Here is a 17,538-nt window from a genome sequence, read left to right as displayed (position 1 = left end):
ATTCAAAAGATTATATGCCATGTATGTGTAATCAAAAGACAAATAATAAAATGAATACCCATGTATTGACCACCCAACTTTTAAATTAGAACACGTTAATATTTCCTTATAAGGGCTAGACCAAAAGCTCCTTGAGGTTGTGTGTATATAGTATATAATATATCTGTACACACACATGTAATTATATATATTTTTTCTTAGTATTTGGCACTATCATATATGTATATATATATTGCATGTGTGCATACGTATACATACATATTTATTTCTACAAAGTAAATTGCTTAAAGAGGTTAAGCAATTTATTTTGTCCAAGGTTACACAGTTATAAGAGGCAGATCTGGATTTGAATCCAGTCCTGTCTTAGAGCCTGAGCGCTGAATCACTCAACCCTATTGCCTAATCTTTCATGCCGCTTTGCTGTCCTCTACAACCTTTAGTAGAGTGTTGAGCGCATGACTGTCATTTCAATAAGAACCAAAGGTAGGCTTGGCTCCCTGAGAATTACTGCAAGTGAAACAAGGGCCGTGAACTCTGGTGTGCTGCAGCCACGCCTACTAAAGGACTGAGTGTGCCCATCTTTCCCCAATTCCGTGTTCAGGGACATCACACTGGGTGCTTGAAATCCACTGTGGTGGGCGTATTTCCACCATGCAAATGCTGCAAATCACGGCTCCCCCTTCCCCTCCCTGAGGGTGAATTTGCCTGGAACACCAGCCTGGGACTCCTGATCTGAAAGAGACAAGCAGCCAGGGGCTCTGGGGCCAGGGAGAGGCTGTAAGGTGAGGCGAAAACAGAATGTTCAGTGGGGTTTGGGGTGAGAGGGCACAAGCCATGCAGTGTTTCTCAAAGTGAGGCCCTGGGGAGCTCATGAAAAAGGCTGAGTCCCAGTCTCCCTGCCCAGAGTTTCCTGTCAGTTGATCTGTGAATGGGGCTTTGATATCTGCATTTAAAAAAATTTTTTACATTTAAAAAATTTTTAAATTTTTTTTTCTTTTTTTACAGTAGGTCCTTGTTGCTTATCTATTTTAAATACAGCAGTGTGTACACGTCAATCCCAAACTCCCTGACTATCCCTCCCTTGCACCCTTCCCCCCTGGTAACCATACATCCATTCTCTGTGAGTCTATTTCTGTTTTGTAAATAAGTTCATCTGCATCTTTTTTTTTTTTTTAGATTCCACCTATAAGCGGATATCTGCATTTTTAAGCATTCCAGGTGACTTTGATGCACACTAAACTTTGAGAAATAGTCCAGTACTTCTCAAACTTGAACAAGCATACAAATCACCTCAGGGATTCTTGTTAAAATGCAGACTGATTCAGTAGGTGCGGCTGGGGCCTGAGATTTTGCATTCCTAACAGGCTTCCAGGTGATGCCAATGCTGCTGGGCCATGGAACACACTTGTGGTAGAAGGATCAGCTCCAACCCTCTCACTTTACAGATGAGGAACCCTACTATTAATTAAACTCCAGACTTTGCTTGGATTTTTACCAGTTTTTCCATCAATGTCCTCTTTTTGTTTCAGGATCCACTCCAGGGTACCACATCGCATTTAGTTGTCATGGCACCCCAGTCTGACCTCTGGTCTGTGACACTCTCTCAGTCTTTCCTTGCTTTTCATGACCTTGACAGTCTTGAGGAGTGCCAGTCAGGTCTCCTGTAGAATGTCCCTCCATCTGGGTTTGTGGTGTTTTTCTCATGATTAGATTTGGGTAAGGGGTTTTTGGAAAGAATATGACAAGGGTGAGTGGCCCTCATAGAGTGGAGGTGTTTCTAATCTTCCTCCCTGAGATAGGCCAGAACACATCATCCAAATACTTTACCACAAGCCCAAACCATCAAGTATTAAAGCTGCAGGAGGCTAAAGAGGTCACCTGACCGATCCTGATATTGTCTTTAAAAATCTTGAACCAACTTTGAGAAATTGGGATATTTTACAAAAAAATCATGATTTCTACCTTCTCGTGAAAGCAAGAAGACCTGGCAATCCTGAACTTGCAAGGACACCCAGCAAAAATTGACTAGAGCTGAGTGAGTTGCCCCCTTTTATTGGGGCCTGAATTTTCCAGGTCACCATCATTCCCATCTCTCACACAATGAATGTATATACATCTGAGCTCATCCAATTCCCTCATTTTCCATTGCCTGTCTGGCTTCTTCTCAAGGCAGTGGGTTTGTCTTTGCAGTATGTATTAACTTAAACGTGCAGTAAGACTGGGAAAAGAAGCCAGAGGGGCTGGAGTGCTGGGGGAAGTCTTCCTGGAGAGGTACAACTTGCCTTGTGCCATAGAGCAGCAGTTCTCAAAGTGTGGGACCACTATCGGCATTTCCTGGTAACCGGTTAGAAATGCAAATTCTTGGCACTATCCCAGACCTACTGAATCAGAAACTTTGAAGGTGGGGTCTACCATCTGTGGTTCAGTCAGCCTTGCAGGCAATTCCAGCCTGCACTAAAGTTAGAGAGCCACTGCAGAGGCAGGCAGCACTGAGACGAGCAGAGCCAGGCGGTCCAGGCAAGGCCACCTGCACGCTGGTGGTGGGAAGCTGTGGGTGGACGTGGACCACTTCATGGGTTCACAAGTCAGTGGGTTCTGGGATCAGAGCCAGGGACTGGTATGAGTTTTCAGGCCTATGGACCTTTGCTTTGCTTCTAACTCTTTCTGCCGCTCTGTGTCAGATTCTGAGTAACCGCAGTCTGCCTGAGTCAAGACTCAGGATTCCATGTCTGTCCTCTCCCATGCCTCCTTCATCAGCTGCCCACCATCTTTGGACCATCACTATCTCCCCAATGTGGATTTAGTAAGAAAAGAGAAGAGAACCATTGTGGCCTCTTTTGATTGGCAGGCAATTAACCCCTTGGAGTCAATCCTTTATCCACGTGGCCAAGTTCCCTGGGTCTGAGTTGGAGTGAGAGAGTTATGTAAATATGAAAAAATTTCAGCAGATTTAAAGTATATGTCATATACACTGCTCATCTTCTTTTACTGTGTCTATTTTTGAGGACCAAGCTCAAGTTTTGCCTCCTCCCAAGTCCTTTCTGTCAGAAAGCTCTCTCCTCTTTCTGTTGTGTAATTCCTCGATATCTCACAATGCTGTGCTCCTGCCATCCTGATCCCAGGGATTCCTTTGGTAACCTCCTCCTTCTCAGGCTCCCCTCTCCACTCACTGCTTAATTCTTACTTATCTTTACAGTCTCTGGTTACACTTCATTTCCCGGAGCCCTTGCTGACATCCAGGGAATGGGACAGTTTGTTACAATCTGCTGGAATTGCCCAACTACTCTGGATAGGACCTGTGTCTTATTCATTTCTGCTCAGCACGTGCCTGGCACATAGGAGGTGCTCAGTTAACACTTGCTGAATGAATAAACCGCCTGCAAACACCATGCACAGCATGGCCTGTGGTTAAGCACCCTGGTTCTGGAATCAGTCAGCCTGGGTTTGAATCCTGACTCAAACTGGCTGTGTGCCCTTGGACAAAGTGCTTAACATCTCTGGGCTTCCTGTAAAGAGCACACTGTCAGTACTGACCACAAGGTAATTTGTGTTACAAGAGTGCCTGGTAGAGCTCAATATGTATTAGCAGTAAATAGGCCCCTGGTGATGATTTATTCAACCGGATTGATGACAATTCCCAGTTTAAGTTTTATCTGAAAGAAGTTCCATTTCTTTAAGGGGAGAGATTTGTGAGACCTGACCAAAATGAAGGGTTGGAGGTGTGCCTACCTACTCAACAAGAAGGGCCTTTTTCTTCTCTTTCCAAGGGAGCAACAAGTTGGTACCAACAAGTTGGTACTGATCAGACTCAGTCAATCAGACAGATTTGGGGTAGACGCATTCTGAGGACAAACCCAAAGTTCAGAAGCATTTCTGCTGTTCAGACCAACTCCATAAGTATTTCTTCCAAACAGCTTAAAGAAGGAGTTAAATCCACTTGCTTGCTAGAGACTTATGTACATGACTGCAAGCTTATTTGTATCTGGGGAAAAGATTCTGAATCCAGTCCAATTCCTGGGCATTTTACCTATTTTATCTCGAGCTGGCTGCCTTCTGTGACAGCGTTATAATTAATATTGGTGTAGAACAAACAGGAGGCTCATTAAATCGGTCTCATTATGACTGTTCAGGTTCTAGGGCTCAGCTGAAAAGGATTTCCCTATTATCAGTGCCTGACATATACTCCTAATCAAGCAGGCCAATTCTCTTCTGTCAAAGACTGTCTCCCAAATGGAGATGGTATTTATTCTGACTTGTACTATTAGTGTGAAAAATGTTGCCCCTGCTGACAGACATATAGGCTTGTGTCATAGGTGGGGCTCCCTTCGCACAGACATGCAGAATATAAGAATTTATAAGGCATTATATTTTCAGTGGCTGGAATGACCATTGGGTTCATTCTTAAGTCTTTGGCTCAGTGAGAAATTTTGAAAAGGAGAAGAAACATCATAATTATAAACTTGTGGAATCTTCAGGTCAGAAGAGGCTTTAGTAGTCATTTTAATCTTCTACCCAACAGATGAGTTCCCTGTTAGCACTCATGATTCCTAACTGTTTTTGCTTGATTGCTTCCTCTGACGGGGTGCTCACTATCTTCAGTGTGGCCAACTTCATTTTCAAACAGATCAAAAGAAACTCACTTGTAATATTGATTCGAAATTTGTCTCCCTCTTACTTTCCCACTGACCCTAGTTCTGCGACCCAGAGCTGCACAAAATAAACTTGGTCACTCTTCCTTGAGAAAGCTTTCTGAGTGCTCGAGATAGCTCTCCCCTTCTAATCTTCTCTTCTTTAAATTAAATGTCCTCATTTTCCTTTATAGTTAGCCAGACCCTTCATCCTCCTGTTCACTGATTGAAGGTGAGATACCTTTAAGTTCTCAGATATGTGGCATCAAGAAGGGAATGCAACTTCCAGGTGTGGTCAGTCCACCCAAGGGTTCCAGGGAGGCAACTGCCCCAACAGAGACAGGGTTTTTCTATGAGGGACTTTTTTCTATGAGGGATTGTGTCACATAGAACCCTGTCAAAAATGAAAGTGTTGTTCTTTCTTCCTCAGAAGAGGAAGGTGCAGGTGCTGCAGGTGCCTGCACCTTGCTTCAACCACACCTGCTCAGGGCATGGTCTTTGGGAGATATGACTACATCTTATGCTCAGGGACTTTGAAATTAGGCTGCCTGGATTCAAAGTCCAGCTCTGCTGCTTGTGATCTGCTGTGATGCTGGAAAAGTTCCTCAACCTCTCTGAGCCTTGGTAGAGATGGGAATAGGGCCTACTTCCTAGCCTATTGTGAGAATTCATGAGATTATGCATGCGAAGGTTGGGCACAGCTCCTGAAAAGTGCTCAATAGAGTGTTAATGATTATTAACAAGAACTAAACACCAGTGAGCTACACCTCCCTGCTTCCCTTACTCTGGGCTTTGAGTCTCCTAGTTTTGATCTTTTGGGGATAATCCCAACCCTGAGCATAGGATGGGCTAGGCAATTTTTGGTAATTTCAAGTGAATTTGTCTTTTGATTGAGTTCTTTTCCTGCATCTAGTCCAATACAAACACTCATTGAGAGCCTTTTCCACCCAGAATACTTTTTATGTATGACCTCATTTCAAGAGAGAGAGAGACTATGTACTCAGTGTTCTTTCAAATGTTTTAGCTGAATGACCTTCTTTCCCCTCCCCTTGTCTCCCCTCCCCTCCTCTCCTCTCTCCTCTCTCTCTCTCCACACACACACACACCCTGTCTCTTCCTTCAAATGAAATCTTACTCAGAACCCCAGGACGTAGGGCAGATAATGGAAGAACAGATCCCAGGACGTAGGGCAGATAATGGAAGAACAGATCCCAGGATGTAGGGCAGATAATGGATGAACAGATCACTCTGGCAGTTTTAATCTTCTCTCCTTGGCAGAAGCAGCCTCATTGTTTGGGAAACCCCTGGAGGCTGTCTGTGAAATCCTGGGATTCTGAGCTCCACGTTTGAAAAACCTCTGCATGAACCAGTTCCTCAACCAATTTTCTGATATCTGGCCCCAGTCCTTCCACCTGCCTGCTCCTCTGTTCCAATAGGCTCATTTCCCCTCCGCCTTGGATTAGAATCCCACCCCCCGCCTCCAACATACAATACGTTGCTCCACCCTGACCCACCTCCTATGAGGATCTTCCCAACTCAGTTCTCCAAATGATTTTTAATTTTATCTTCTTCTGACGTCGGTATCCTGGGTCTCCCTGTAAGTTGACAGCCACTCCTCCCCCCATCCCAAGAAGGATCCCAGGGTTTAGGGATGGAGTCGAGGAGGGCGGGTGGCGGCGGGAGGCAAATAAAAGCCACACTCCTAGGGAAAGGCACCATCTGGGAGAATGGATAATGGGGCAGAAGTTCCTCAGAGCTAGGGAGTTAGCCATTCAAGCCACAAGCCTCTCTGTAGTCCTTATTCTCTTTGACCTTTCTGCAATATTCATTCATCCATCCACTCATTCATCCACTCATTCATCCAACAAGTGTTCACTGAGTGATGTGACATCATGCACTGTTCTCTGCGTTGGGGCTCCAGGAAGGAAGATGTCACAGCCCCAGCCCGAGGAGCTGACAGACCAGTGAAGGAAACTTAGTGAACGTCACTGACCCCCAGATCCCCCGGGAGGCCCCGATCCCTAGTTTGGCTCAGGGGTTACACCAAAACATCCCTCATTCTCCTAATGTGATTTCCTCTCAGAGCTTAGCTTGTGCAATACCGTGTTCTTCAATTTCCAGAGCCTGACAAGTTAAAAAAATAGTGCCCTCCAATTCCAGAGCCTGACAAGTATGAGGAAAAACAAATCCCACATACACTCATAATGTAAATTTTTATATTGCACACCTGTGGCCAGATGAATCTTCACATCACTCCACTTTCGTCACAGCATTCCCTTTCCCAGAGACTTCCAAGGAAGTAAATACTAATTCCTTAGCTCCTCCTCAGAGCTCCCCAGGGCCCGGCTCTTCCTCTTCTAAACTCCCAGCCGTTATTGCAGATGTTAATCCTGGGAGAGTAAATCCATTCTGCCCCGTGATGTCGCTTAGGTTGTTGTCGTGGTTATCGATGAACTCATTACTTAGCTTCTCATGTATTTAGGCAGTACCTTCCTAATTACTTAAAAAAATGAGAGTAATTATAGAAAAAGCAAAAGCCCCCTTTCATCACAGCCTTTCTCTGTTTCTTCCCCTCTCCCTGAAAGTATGTGTCCCTCTGTACCATTTAAAAAACACACTTTTACATGCAGATTCTAATGCATTCATAGAATATGTAGAGTATTATTTTCCTTATGTATATACTTGCATAAATGATATTTTATGATATTCATCATTCTACAATCTGTCTTTTTCACTCTCTATATTTTTAAGATCTATTAGCGTTGACATATGATCCCTGGTTACTTCCATTAAAGCACTTTATTGTATTCTAGGAAACCAGTGTGCTACATTTTATTGGCCCTTCTCCTCATGATGGATATTTAGATTGTTTCTAATTTTTTTTCTGGTTGTGAACAGTGCTTCAGCGAACATCCCATATGTACGACAAACTACTTTTAAACTCTAGTGAACTCTAGCTTTTGAATCTTCTGTTCACCTTAGCACAAGGCCCTGCCTATGGTAGATAATATATTTATTCATACATACTTCGTGTGACATACGTACATGTAAGCTAATACCTAAAGTCATGTTTTGAAGTGGTGCTCTGTAATGGAAGTGCAAACCCAGAGCTGACAGCTTTTGGGGTACCAGGGTCTAGTCCATTTGATGCCCAGAAATTGGGTCTGGTTTCGCCTCTGAGACAGAAGAAGTAAGGGCCTGTCCTCCATATACAGAGATGACCTCCACAGAGACCTTAGGGAGAGGTAAACAGATCAGATCCCAAGAGGGATCACCTGCCAGCGGGAGTATTTGCTCACTTCCCTGTCCTTCTCCCTCCTCCCCCACCATTCCTTTTTGTTTTTTCTGTTGTGAAGATTGTGTTTGGAGCACTGAACACCTTAACAAACCTTTGCAGCCAAATCCCTCACGCAAACCAGGGCAGAGATCTCAGAGCAGGGATGGTCGTGGTGTGATGGTAATGGGGCTTTTTCTTCCGATGTGAGCTCCTCAACAGTGAAGCAGGCAGAGACCAAGCTGGGAGGCCCGGGAAGTTGTATAAGGTGTTTTCCCCTCTCCTTTCTCTGATCTTTCAGTTCAGCAGGTGTTCCTGGAGCAGAGGTGAATCAGAGATGAGTCTTTCGCCTTAAGGAGCTTGTGTTTACGAGGAAAGGTCAGGCAGCAGAAACAGAACTCCCAAAAAAAGGAGGCCCCAAGAGGCGCACACAGGGTTGCAGCGTGGAGCATGGTCTCCCCAGTTGAGAAGTCTCCATTCAGGAGCTGATTTTATTTTTGAGCCTTGCAGAAAGATTTCAGCAAGTGGGACTGGGAGGAAAAAAGAGGTGGTGATGGGAGCCAAGCCTGCATGAGTTTACAGAGGAAGCTGCGATGGTTAAGGGATGTGTTTGACACGTCGGCTCATAGCCTAGTTGTGTTTGTTCAGAAGAATAGGAGAGAAGTCTGGAAGGCAAGCAGAGAGAGGAGTGGGTAGCAGGGGTTGTCTGTTCCACCCCTGAAACCCTGCTACATTGTGGGCACTCAAATAATATTTGCTAAATAAAGGCAGACTTAGTCTACTTTAGTTTTTTACTTTCTTATTAAGCCTTAACATATATAAAGGCTCACTGGGCTTGTCCTGGGCAAAAGCATGAAATAGTTCATGTTCCTTCTCCTTTGCTCCTCTCTGTTCCCCTCTCCAGGTGTCTTCATACCTTTCCTCCTCCCCCTCATAACAAACCGCAAATCACTGTGCCTGTTTAAAACCAAGTTAGAAGTGGTGCTGGGTAAGTGCCAGATTTAAGGATAGCCAAGGGATGCCGGCACTTGCCAGCCGTGGACCAGACATAGTGCTAAGCTGGTTGTTTCACATCACATTTAGGCCTCAAAAAACCTCTATGATGTTAGGAACTCTTATGTGCATTTTACAGATAGAAACCATGGCTTAGAAAGGTTAAGTAACTTGCTCCAGTTTACACAGTCAAGCAGGGAGAGCTGTGATTCAGACCCACCTTGTTCTTTTTCTTTCTTTTTTTAAAAAATATTTATTTATTTATTTATTTGGCTGTGCCGGGTCTTAGTTGCATCACGCGGGATCTTTCGTTGCAGCATGCGGGATCTAGTTCCCTGACCAGGGATTGAATCCAGGCCCCCTGCATTGGGAGCACAGAGTCTTAACCACTGGACCACCAGGGAAGTCCCGGACCCAACTTGTTCTGATTCTGGAGTCCACAGTCTTAACCCCACGCGAAGCCTACAACTTTGCCCCCAGGATCACGTATCTGCTGTAACACAGTCCTCGATACCTGGAGCCGTCCATCAGGTAAGGAGGCCACGGGGAAGGGGAAGGAGGGCAGAGTCTTAGGTAGGAGACCGTCAGCGCCTCGCACAGGCTGGCCCAGGACCCCCTCCTCCAGGACACTCAGAAGAGGCAGCACCAAGGGCCCAGATGTGAATATTTAGGGGCCCACGAAAATGTTTTGATTTCTTTTAATATCAGAAGGAAAAAAATGTACTTTCAGGACAAAAAAATGTTTATAATCTATAATACTGTTGTATTCATCCTTATACCAATGCAACAGTAAAATATTATCTAATTTATTTATTTTTCTTTTTTTGTGGAGGAAGGGATCCTCTAAGAAAAACACCTAGGGCTCACAAAAGTCACAGTGTGGCCCTGGCCTGGCATTTCCCACTTTTCCTCCTGCCTTGTGCTGTGCTCATTTAGTCCCGGTGTTCTCTCTGCCTCTTGCGTGGGTACCATCTTCCCTCTTCCTCTGCCCATATTCTAACTGAGGCCAGTCCAGGGCCATCTCAGCAGCCTCCTATCTGGTGGCCCTGCCTTCACTTTTCTCTCTCTTTTCCGAACCTTCTCCCAACTTGCAGTGCTCTTTGATTGGTTTTGATTTATTTTATATTTTTATTTATTCTCGTGGTTTTATGTGCGTTATGTGTTTAGCCAGAGGGTTTGGAGTCACCTGTGTCCCTTAAAGGTAAGGCAAACCCACTTTTTAAAAAATAAAATGTTAAAATTGGTAAAATATACATGACATGAAGTTTACCTTTTTTTTAAAAAAATTATTTATTTATTTATTTATTTATTTTTGGCTGTGTTGTGTCTTCGTTTCTGTGCGAGGGCTTTCTCCAGTTGCGGCACGCGGGGGCCACCCTTCATCGCGGCGCGCGGGCCTCTCACTGTCGCGGCCTCTCTTGTTGCGGAGCACGGGCTCCAGACGCGCAGGCTCAGTAGTTGTGGCTCACGGGCCCAGTTGCTCCGTGGCATGTGGGATCCTCCCAGACCAGGGCTCGAACCTGCGTCCCCCAGACCGGCAGGCAGATTCTCAACCACTGCGCCACCAGGGAAGCCCCAAGTTTACCATTTTTAAGTGTACAATTCAGTGGCATTAAGTACATTCGGCGCTGTGGAACTCTCACCACTATCTATTTCCACAAAGTTTTCATCATTGGAAAGAGAAACTATGACCATTAAGCAATAATTCCCCATTACCCCCTCCTCCCAGCCCCTGGTACCTTCCTTTTTTCCCCCAGCTTAGTTTGAAATATAATTGACAAATAACATTGTGTAAGTTTAAGGTGTACAATGTAATGATTTATGTATATATTGTGAAATGTTAACCATAATAAGTTTAGTTAAGATCCATCACCTCACATAGTTACCTGTTATTTTTTTCTGGTGAGAACTTTTAAGATCTACTCTCTTAGCAAATATCAAATATACAATACAGTATTATTAACTGTAGTCACCACTGTGTACTATATCCCCAGGACTCATTTATCTTATAACTGAAAATTTGTAACTTTTGACCACCTTCATCCATTTCCCCCACTTCTTCTCTCCCCAACCCACCTACCAGCCCCGGCAAACACCAGTCTGCTCTGTTTCTATGAGTTCAGTTTTTTTTTAGATTCTACATATAATTGAGATCATACAGTGTTTGTCTTTCTCTGGTACCTTCTATTCTATTTTCTGTCTCTATGAATTTGGCTATTCTAGGTACCTCCTATAAATAGAATCATGCAATGATTTTTTCCCCTTTGTATCTGGCTTATTTCACTTAGCATAATGTTATCAAGGTTCATTCATGTTGTAGCATGTGTCAGAACTTCATTCCCTTTTATGGCTGAAAAATATTCCATTGTATGTATATACCACATTCTGTTTATTCATTCATCTATTTATGGACATTTGAGTTATTTCCTCATTTTGGCTATTGTGACTAATGCTGAATGCTGCTGTGAACATTGATGTGCAAGTATTTGTTTGAGTCCCTGTTTCTAATTTTTGGGATCTATACTTAGAAGTGGAATTGCTGGGTCATATGGTAATTTTATGTTTGATTTTTGAGAAACTACCAAACAGCAAACCCACTTTTTCCATGTGTGATGGAAAGAGGGCAGGGGAGAAGCTTCCCTCTTTCCCTCTTGATGGAAAGCTGCCATCAAGTCCACTGTCCAAAGCCTGGCCCTGAAGATTAAATGACTGTAAACATTGTCAGAACTCACTGAACTGTGCACTTTAAAATGGTGAATTTCACTCTAAGTAAATTAGGCTAGACTTTAAAATCATAACCTCCTTGTCTAAGAGAGCAGATCCCTGAGTGGAAGCTTGAGATGGATACAGCAAAGGAGAAATTGTGGAAAGAAGGAAAGAGGGAAGGGGAGAAGAAATTAACGACCAACATCACAGCCTTATTTAGGTAAACCTAGGTGTTTATGATAAATCTTAGTATTGGTGGGCATAGTTTATGAAACTGCAACCATTGTTCTGCTTTGTTGTTCCATTTGTTTTTTTGTTTGTTTTTGAGTCAGTAACATACTTTTATTATGCACCTGCTGTGTGACATTCTACAGCCCCTTTTGTCTCAAGTTACAAGAACAGAATGAAAATGTTAATTAAAAATAAAATGTCACTTAAAATATATAAAAGCCTAATCACAAATAAATGGAAAGATATCCCTGTTCATACATTGGAAGATTTAATATTGTTATGCTGTCAATACTAAGCTATCCAGAGATTCAATACAACCCCTATGAAAATTGCAACAATGCTTTTTGCAGGAATAGAAAAATCTCTCCTAAAATTTGTATAGAATCTCAAGGAAACCTGAAGAGCCAAAACAATCTTGTAAAAGAGGAACAAATTTGGAGGTCTCACACTTTCTGATTTCAAAACTTACTACAAAGCTATGGCAATTAAAATAGTGTGGCACTGGCATAAAGACAGACATATAGGCCAATGAATAGAATAGAGGACCCAGAAATAAGCTCTCATATATGGTCAAATGATTTTCAGTAAGGGTGCCAAAACCACTCAATAGGGAAATGACAGTCTTTTCAACAAAAAAACTAGGTATCCACATGCAAAAAAAATGAAGTCGGACCCTAATCTGACACCGTGTTTAAAAATTGACTCAAAATGGATCAAAGACCTCAATGTAAGAGCTAAAAATATAATACTCTTAGAAGAAAACATAAATTGGGAGATTAGGATTGACATATATACACTAATATGTATAAAATAGATAACTAATTAGAACCTGCTGTATAGCACAGGGAACTCCACCTCCCTGTACAGTAGAAACTAGCACAACATTGTAAAACAACAATACCCCAATTAAAAAAAAAAAAGAAGAAAACATAAGAAAAACTTTGTGACATTGGGTTTGTCAGTGACTTCTTAGATATGACACCAAAAGCAAGGCAACAAAAGAAAAATAAGTCTGATATCATCAAAATTATAAACTTTTGTGCACCAAAGGACACTATCAACAGAGTGGAAGGTGACCCAGAGAATGAGAGAAAATATTTACAATTCCTATAGAGGATAGGGGATTAATATCAAGAATACATAAATAACTGTTACACCTCAACAATATTAAAAGAGACAATCCAATTCAAAAATGGGCAAAGGACTCAAGTAGACATTTCTCCAAAAACGATATACAAATGGCCAATAAGCACATGAAAGGATGCTCAATATCACTTATCATTAGGAAAATACAAAACAAATCAATAATATATTACTTCACACCTGCTGGGATGCTCTTATTTAAAAAAAGAAAAAACCCACAAAATGATACAAAATAACAAGTGTTGGTTAGGAGGTGGAGTCGTTGGAACTCCTATACATTGCTGGTGGGGATGTAAAGTGGTGTAATTTCTAAGGAAAACTGTGTGGAGATTTCTCAAAAAAATTAAAAAGAATTACCATATGATCCAGCAATTCCACCTCTGGGTGTAAACCCCAAAGAGTTGAAAGCAGGGTCGTGAAGAGATTTTTGGACACCCATGTTCATAGCAGCATTCTTCACAATAGCCAAGAAGTGGAAGCAACCAAGTGTCAATGGATAAACAAAATGTGATATATACATACAATGGAATATTATTCAGCCTTGAAAAGGAAGGAAATTCTGACACATGCTACAACCTGGATAAACCTGGAAAACATTATGTTAAGTAAAATAAACCACAAAAGGACAAATACTATGTAATTCCACGTATATGAGGTACCTAGAATAGTGAAAATCACAGAGACAGAAAGTAGAATGGTGGTTGCCAGGAGCTAGGGAGAGGGTGGAGTAGGGAGTTAGTGTTTAATGAGTACAGAGTTTCAGCTGTGGAAGATGAGGAAGTTCTGAATGTGGCTGGTGGTGATGGTTTCACAACAGTGTGAATATACTTAACGTCACTGAATTACACACTTAAACATGGTTACAATTGTAAATTTCATGCTATGTATATTTTAACACACACACACACACACACACACACACACACACACACAGCCTGGTAACAATACTCCTTCACTCCCATTTGCCTGAGAAATTCTTTAAACCTTCAATTCAATTCAAACTTCAAAATTTGGCTTCCACCCTCCCTCCCAGGACTGTATTAACTCCTAATTCCCTCTCCCACCTGAAGCACTGGCCACATTGTTAGTTGCTGTGTTCCAATATTTCCCTGCTCTGCCCTCCTTCACTTTTAGGCATTTCCTGAAGTTGCTCCCTTTACCTGGAATGACCTTCATTCCTCCCCATTTCCACTTTAAAATCCCATCTTTTCTTCAAGAGTCAATATTACCTCCTTCAGGGTTGTAACCTCAGTTCCTCTATTTCAGTACTCTTCACCATAGGCTTTGTTGGGATTTTTTCACATTTCTGTCTTTTTTGAAAAATTTTAAACCCTCTGAATCTATATATATATATATATATATATATATATATATATATATATATATATATATATTTAAAATCAGCCACAGAGTTTAGCCTGTAGTAGATAATAAGTAAATGTTTATCAAATGAATGAAGCATTCTTCACAAAAGAGGTCCTCAATGGGAAAACTGAGAAAACTTTGGTCTATTCTGATCTTCCCAAAAATCTCAAAAGAAATTGAAAGCACTAAATGTCCATTAACAGATGAATGGATAAAGAAGATGTGGTATATACATATATACAATGGAATATTACTCAGCCATAAAAGAAGAATGAAATAGTGCTATTTGCAACAACATGGATGGACCTAGAGATTATCATACAAAGTGAAGTAAGTCAGGCAGAGAAAGACAAATATTATATGATATCACTTATATGTGGAATCTAAAAAAAAAAAAACAAATCAACTTATTTACGAAACAGAAACAGACTCACAGACATAGAAGACAAACTTATGGTTACCAAAGGGGAAAGGGGAAGGGGAGGGATACTTTAGGAGTATGGGATTAATAGGTACACACCACTATATATAAAATAGATAAACAACAAGGACTTACTTATAGCACATGGAACTATATTCAATATCTTGTAATAATGTATAATGGAAAAGAATCTGAAACTGTACACCTGAAACTAACACAATATTGTAAATCAATTATAGTTTGATAAATAAAAAAAGAAATTGAAAGCATTAGATGAAAATTTGCAAATTTCTGTCAATGTTTTATATATCCTGGCCACCATGGTGAGCATAATGACATTCAGAATAAGCAGAATTTGTCTGCAGATGCATTTCTTAAGAGATTTTGTTTTGTTTTGTTTTTTTGTGAACTAAGATTTAAGTGTCATATGATGTAATGTGTAATGAGCAGTTCCTCTGAAAACTGCACTTTGTTTATTCACAACCGCTTTAGACGTATTAGGTAAACACCCCTGAAAGCCAATGTAGAACGTGAGCAGATGGGAAAGCAGTTAGTCATTTGCTTACTGCTTGGTTTTGAAAGTGATGCCCTTGCTCACGTAAATGGTCAGTTTAATAAATTCAGCTAAAGGCAAGAAAAGTGTGATTTGGGTGGGTAGGGGGAGTATTACGTAAGATATAAACTGCATAGTCAAAGAACGCAGTGGAACAGGCCTTAAATCATCTCCTGTGAAACAGGAAGACCTCCTTAGCAGAGTGTTTTCTAAAAATACAACTAGAAAAAAAAATTTTTTTTTTAAGTGAGTCAAGAAGTAGCCATTAACTCCTAGAAAGTGGTGACTTAGTGGGAGCAGGGGAGGCAGACTTGATCAAGAATAATATCTAGTAGTTGGGGTCCAGGTTACCACCCTGATATGACTCAGTCTGGGATCCTTTATTTTTTATTTTAAAAAAATTGTTTTTAACATCTTTATTGGAGTATAATTGCTTTACAATGGTGTGTTAGTTTCTGCTTTATAACAAAGTGAATCAGCTATACATATACACATATCCCCATATCTCCTCCCTCTTGAGTCTCCCTCCCACCCTCCCTATCCCACCCCTCTAGGTGGTCACAAAGCATGGAGCTGATCTCCCTGTGTTATGCGGCTGCTTCCCACTAGATATCTATTTTACATTTGGTAGTGTATATATGTCCTGGGATCCTTTATTAAGTCAACCTTTCAGGAGGTGTTGTTTTAAGATGAACATGAGTGGAGACAGTACTATGGAAATAAAGGATATTAGAATTAGTGAGAGCCAAAATAAGATTTTTTGGGGGGCCGCGCCACACGGCTTGCAGGATCTTAGTTCCCTGACCAGGGGTTGAACCTGGGCCCAATGCAGTGAAAGCCCTAAACCCTGGAGTCCTAACCACTGGACCGCCAGGGAATTCCCCAAAATAAGATCTTTTTGTTTTGTTTTGTTTTTGGAAAACAGACATAAATGGCTCATTTATTAAATCTTTTACTTAGTAGAAGAACAAAATAACAGCACTAACAACAAAAATTTAGTCTTAGATTTTGCTTTGTGCATTAAACACTTATTGCAGTTTTGAAAATATATTTTAACATTTTAGTGCTTTCTATGGATTTTTTTAAAATTTTATTTATTTATTTATTTATTTATGACTGTGTTGGGTCTTCGTTTCTGTGTGAGGGCTTTCTCTAGTTGCGGCAAGTGGGGGCCACTCTTCATCGCGGTGCACGGGCCTCTCACTATCGCGGCCTCTCTTGTTGCGGAGCACAGGCTCCAGACACGCAGGCTCAGTAATTGTGGCTCATGGTCCCAGTTGCTCCGTGGCATGTGGGATCTTCCCAGACCAGGGCTCAAACCTGTGTCCCCTGCATTGGCAGGCAGATTCTCAACCACTGCGCCACCAGGGAAGCCCTATGGATTTTTAAAATAATTTTCATTATACAATTAAACTTATTATGAACTGTAATAATTAGCTTTAACACAGATGCAATTTGTAAGAAACATTCATAGCTAGTATCCATCAAAAATATGGAACGCTTCATGAATTTGCATGTCATCCTTGCGCAGGGGCCATGCTTATCTTCTCTGTATCATTCCAATTTTAGTATATGTGCTGCGGTAGCGAGCACCCAAAATAAGATCTTTAAGAAAATAATTGAAACAAAAAACACAACATAGATACAGAAAAATGCACAAGTTGCAAATGTTATAAGATGAACACACCTATATGACCAGCACCCATCTCAAGAAAGACAACAGTACCAGCGCTCCTGAGGCCCCCTGATGTAACTGTAACCCCTCTGTCCTCACTTCTAACAGAATATACTCGCTTGCCTACTTTTGAACTTTATATCAGTGGAATCATTCAGTATGTAAAAAAAGATGTTAAAAAATAAAATTATCAAGTTCAATATGAATAAGAAGAAGCATTTTGAAATATGCCCATCCACCAGTTTGGTTTGAGGGAGGGTAGAGAGAAGAAGCACGAGAGATGACCACTTACCTCCCCATGGGTTTGCCGGTGATGCTGTTGTTGGGATCTGTAAGTGCTGGTAATTATGCCACACAAGCCACCAAACGAATTAACTTTTCAAGCTGGTGGATGAATTATTCACTTCATCCTTTCAATCTGAAAAGGCAGCCTGCAGAAGCCCATTTGGTCTTAGCATGTGGATGGTAAAACCTGGCAGATTCCTGAGCTCTGAGCTAGTGTCACTCAAAAAATGGGCTGTAAGAAGCTAATTAGGCAGGGGGGAAGAG

General features: G+C 41.6%; 1 non-coding gene across 1 annotated transcript; it reads right to left on the bottom strand.

Moving 5' to 3' along the window:
• Positions 1-16,800: 16,800 nt before the first annotated feature.
• On the bottom strand, positions 16,801-16,907 carry LOC114236363 (U6 spliceosomal RNA). The gene has a single exon (XR_003622344.2). It is a non-coding gene; the product is annotated as a U6 spliceosomal RNA (small nuclear RNA).
• Between the last annotated feature and the right edge of the window lie 631 nt (positions 16,908-17,538).

Source organism: Balaenoptera acutorostrata, chromosome 16 (assembly GCF_949987535.1).
Source record: "Balaenoptera acutorostrata chromosome 16, mBalAcu1.1, whole genome shotgun sequence".
Classification (NCBI taxonomy): Eukaryota; Metazoa; Chordata; class Mammalia; order Artiodactyla; family Balaenopteridae; genus Balaenoptera; species Balaenoptera acutorostrata.
The sequence above is the reverse complement of the archived record's forward strand: the minus strand, read 5'-3'. Positions and strand labels throughout refer to the sequence as shown.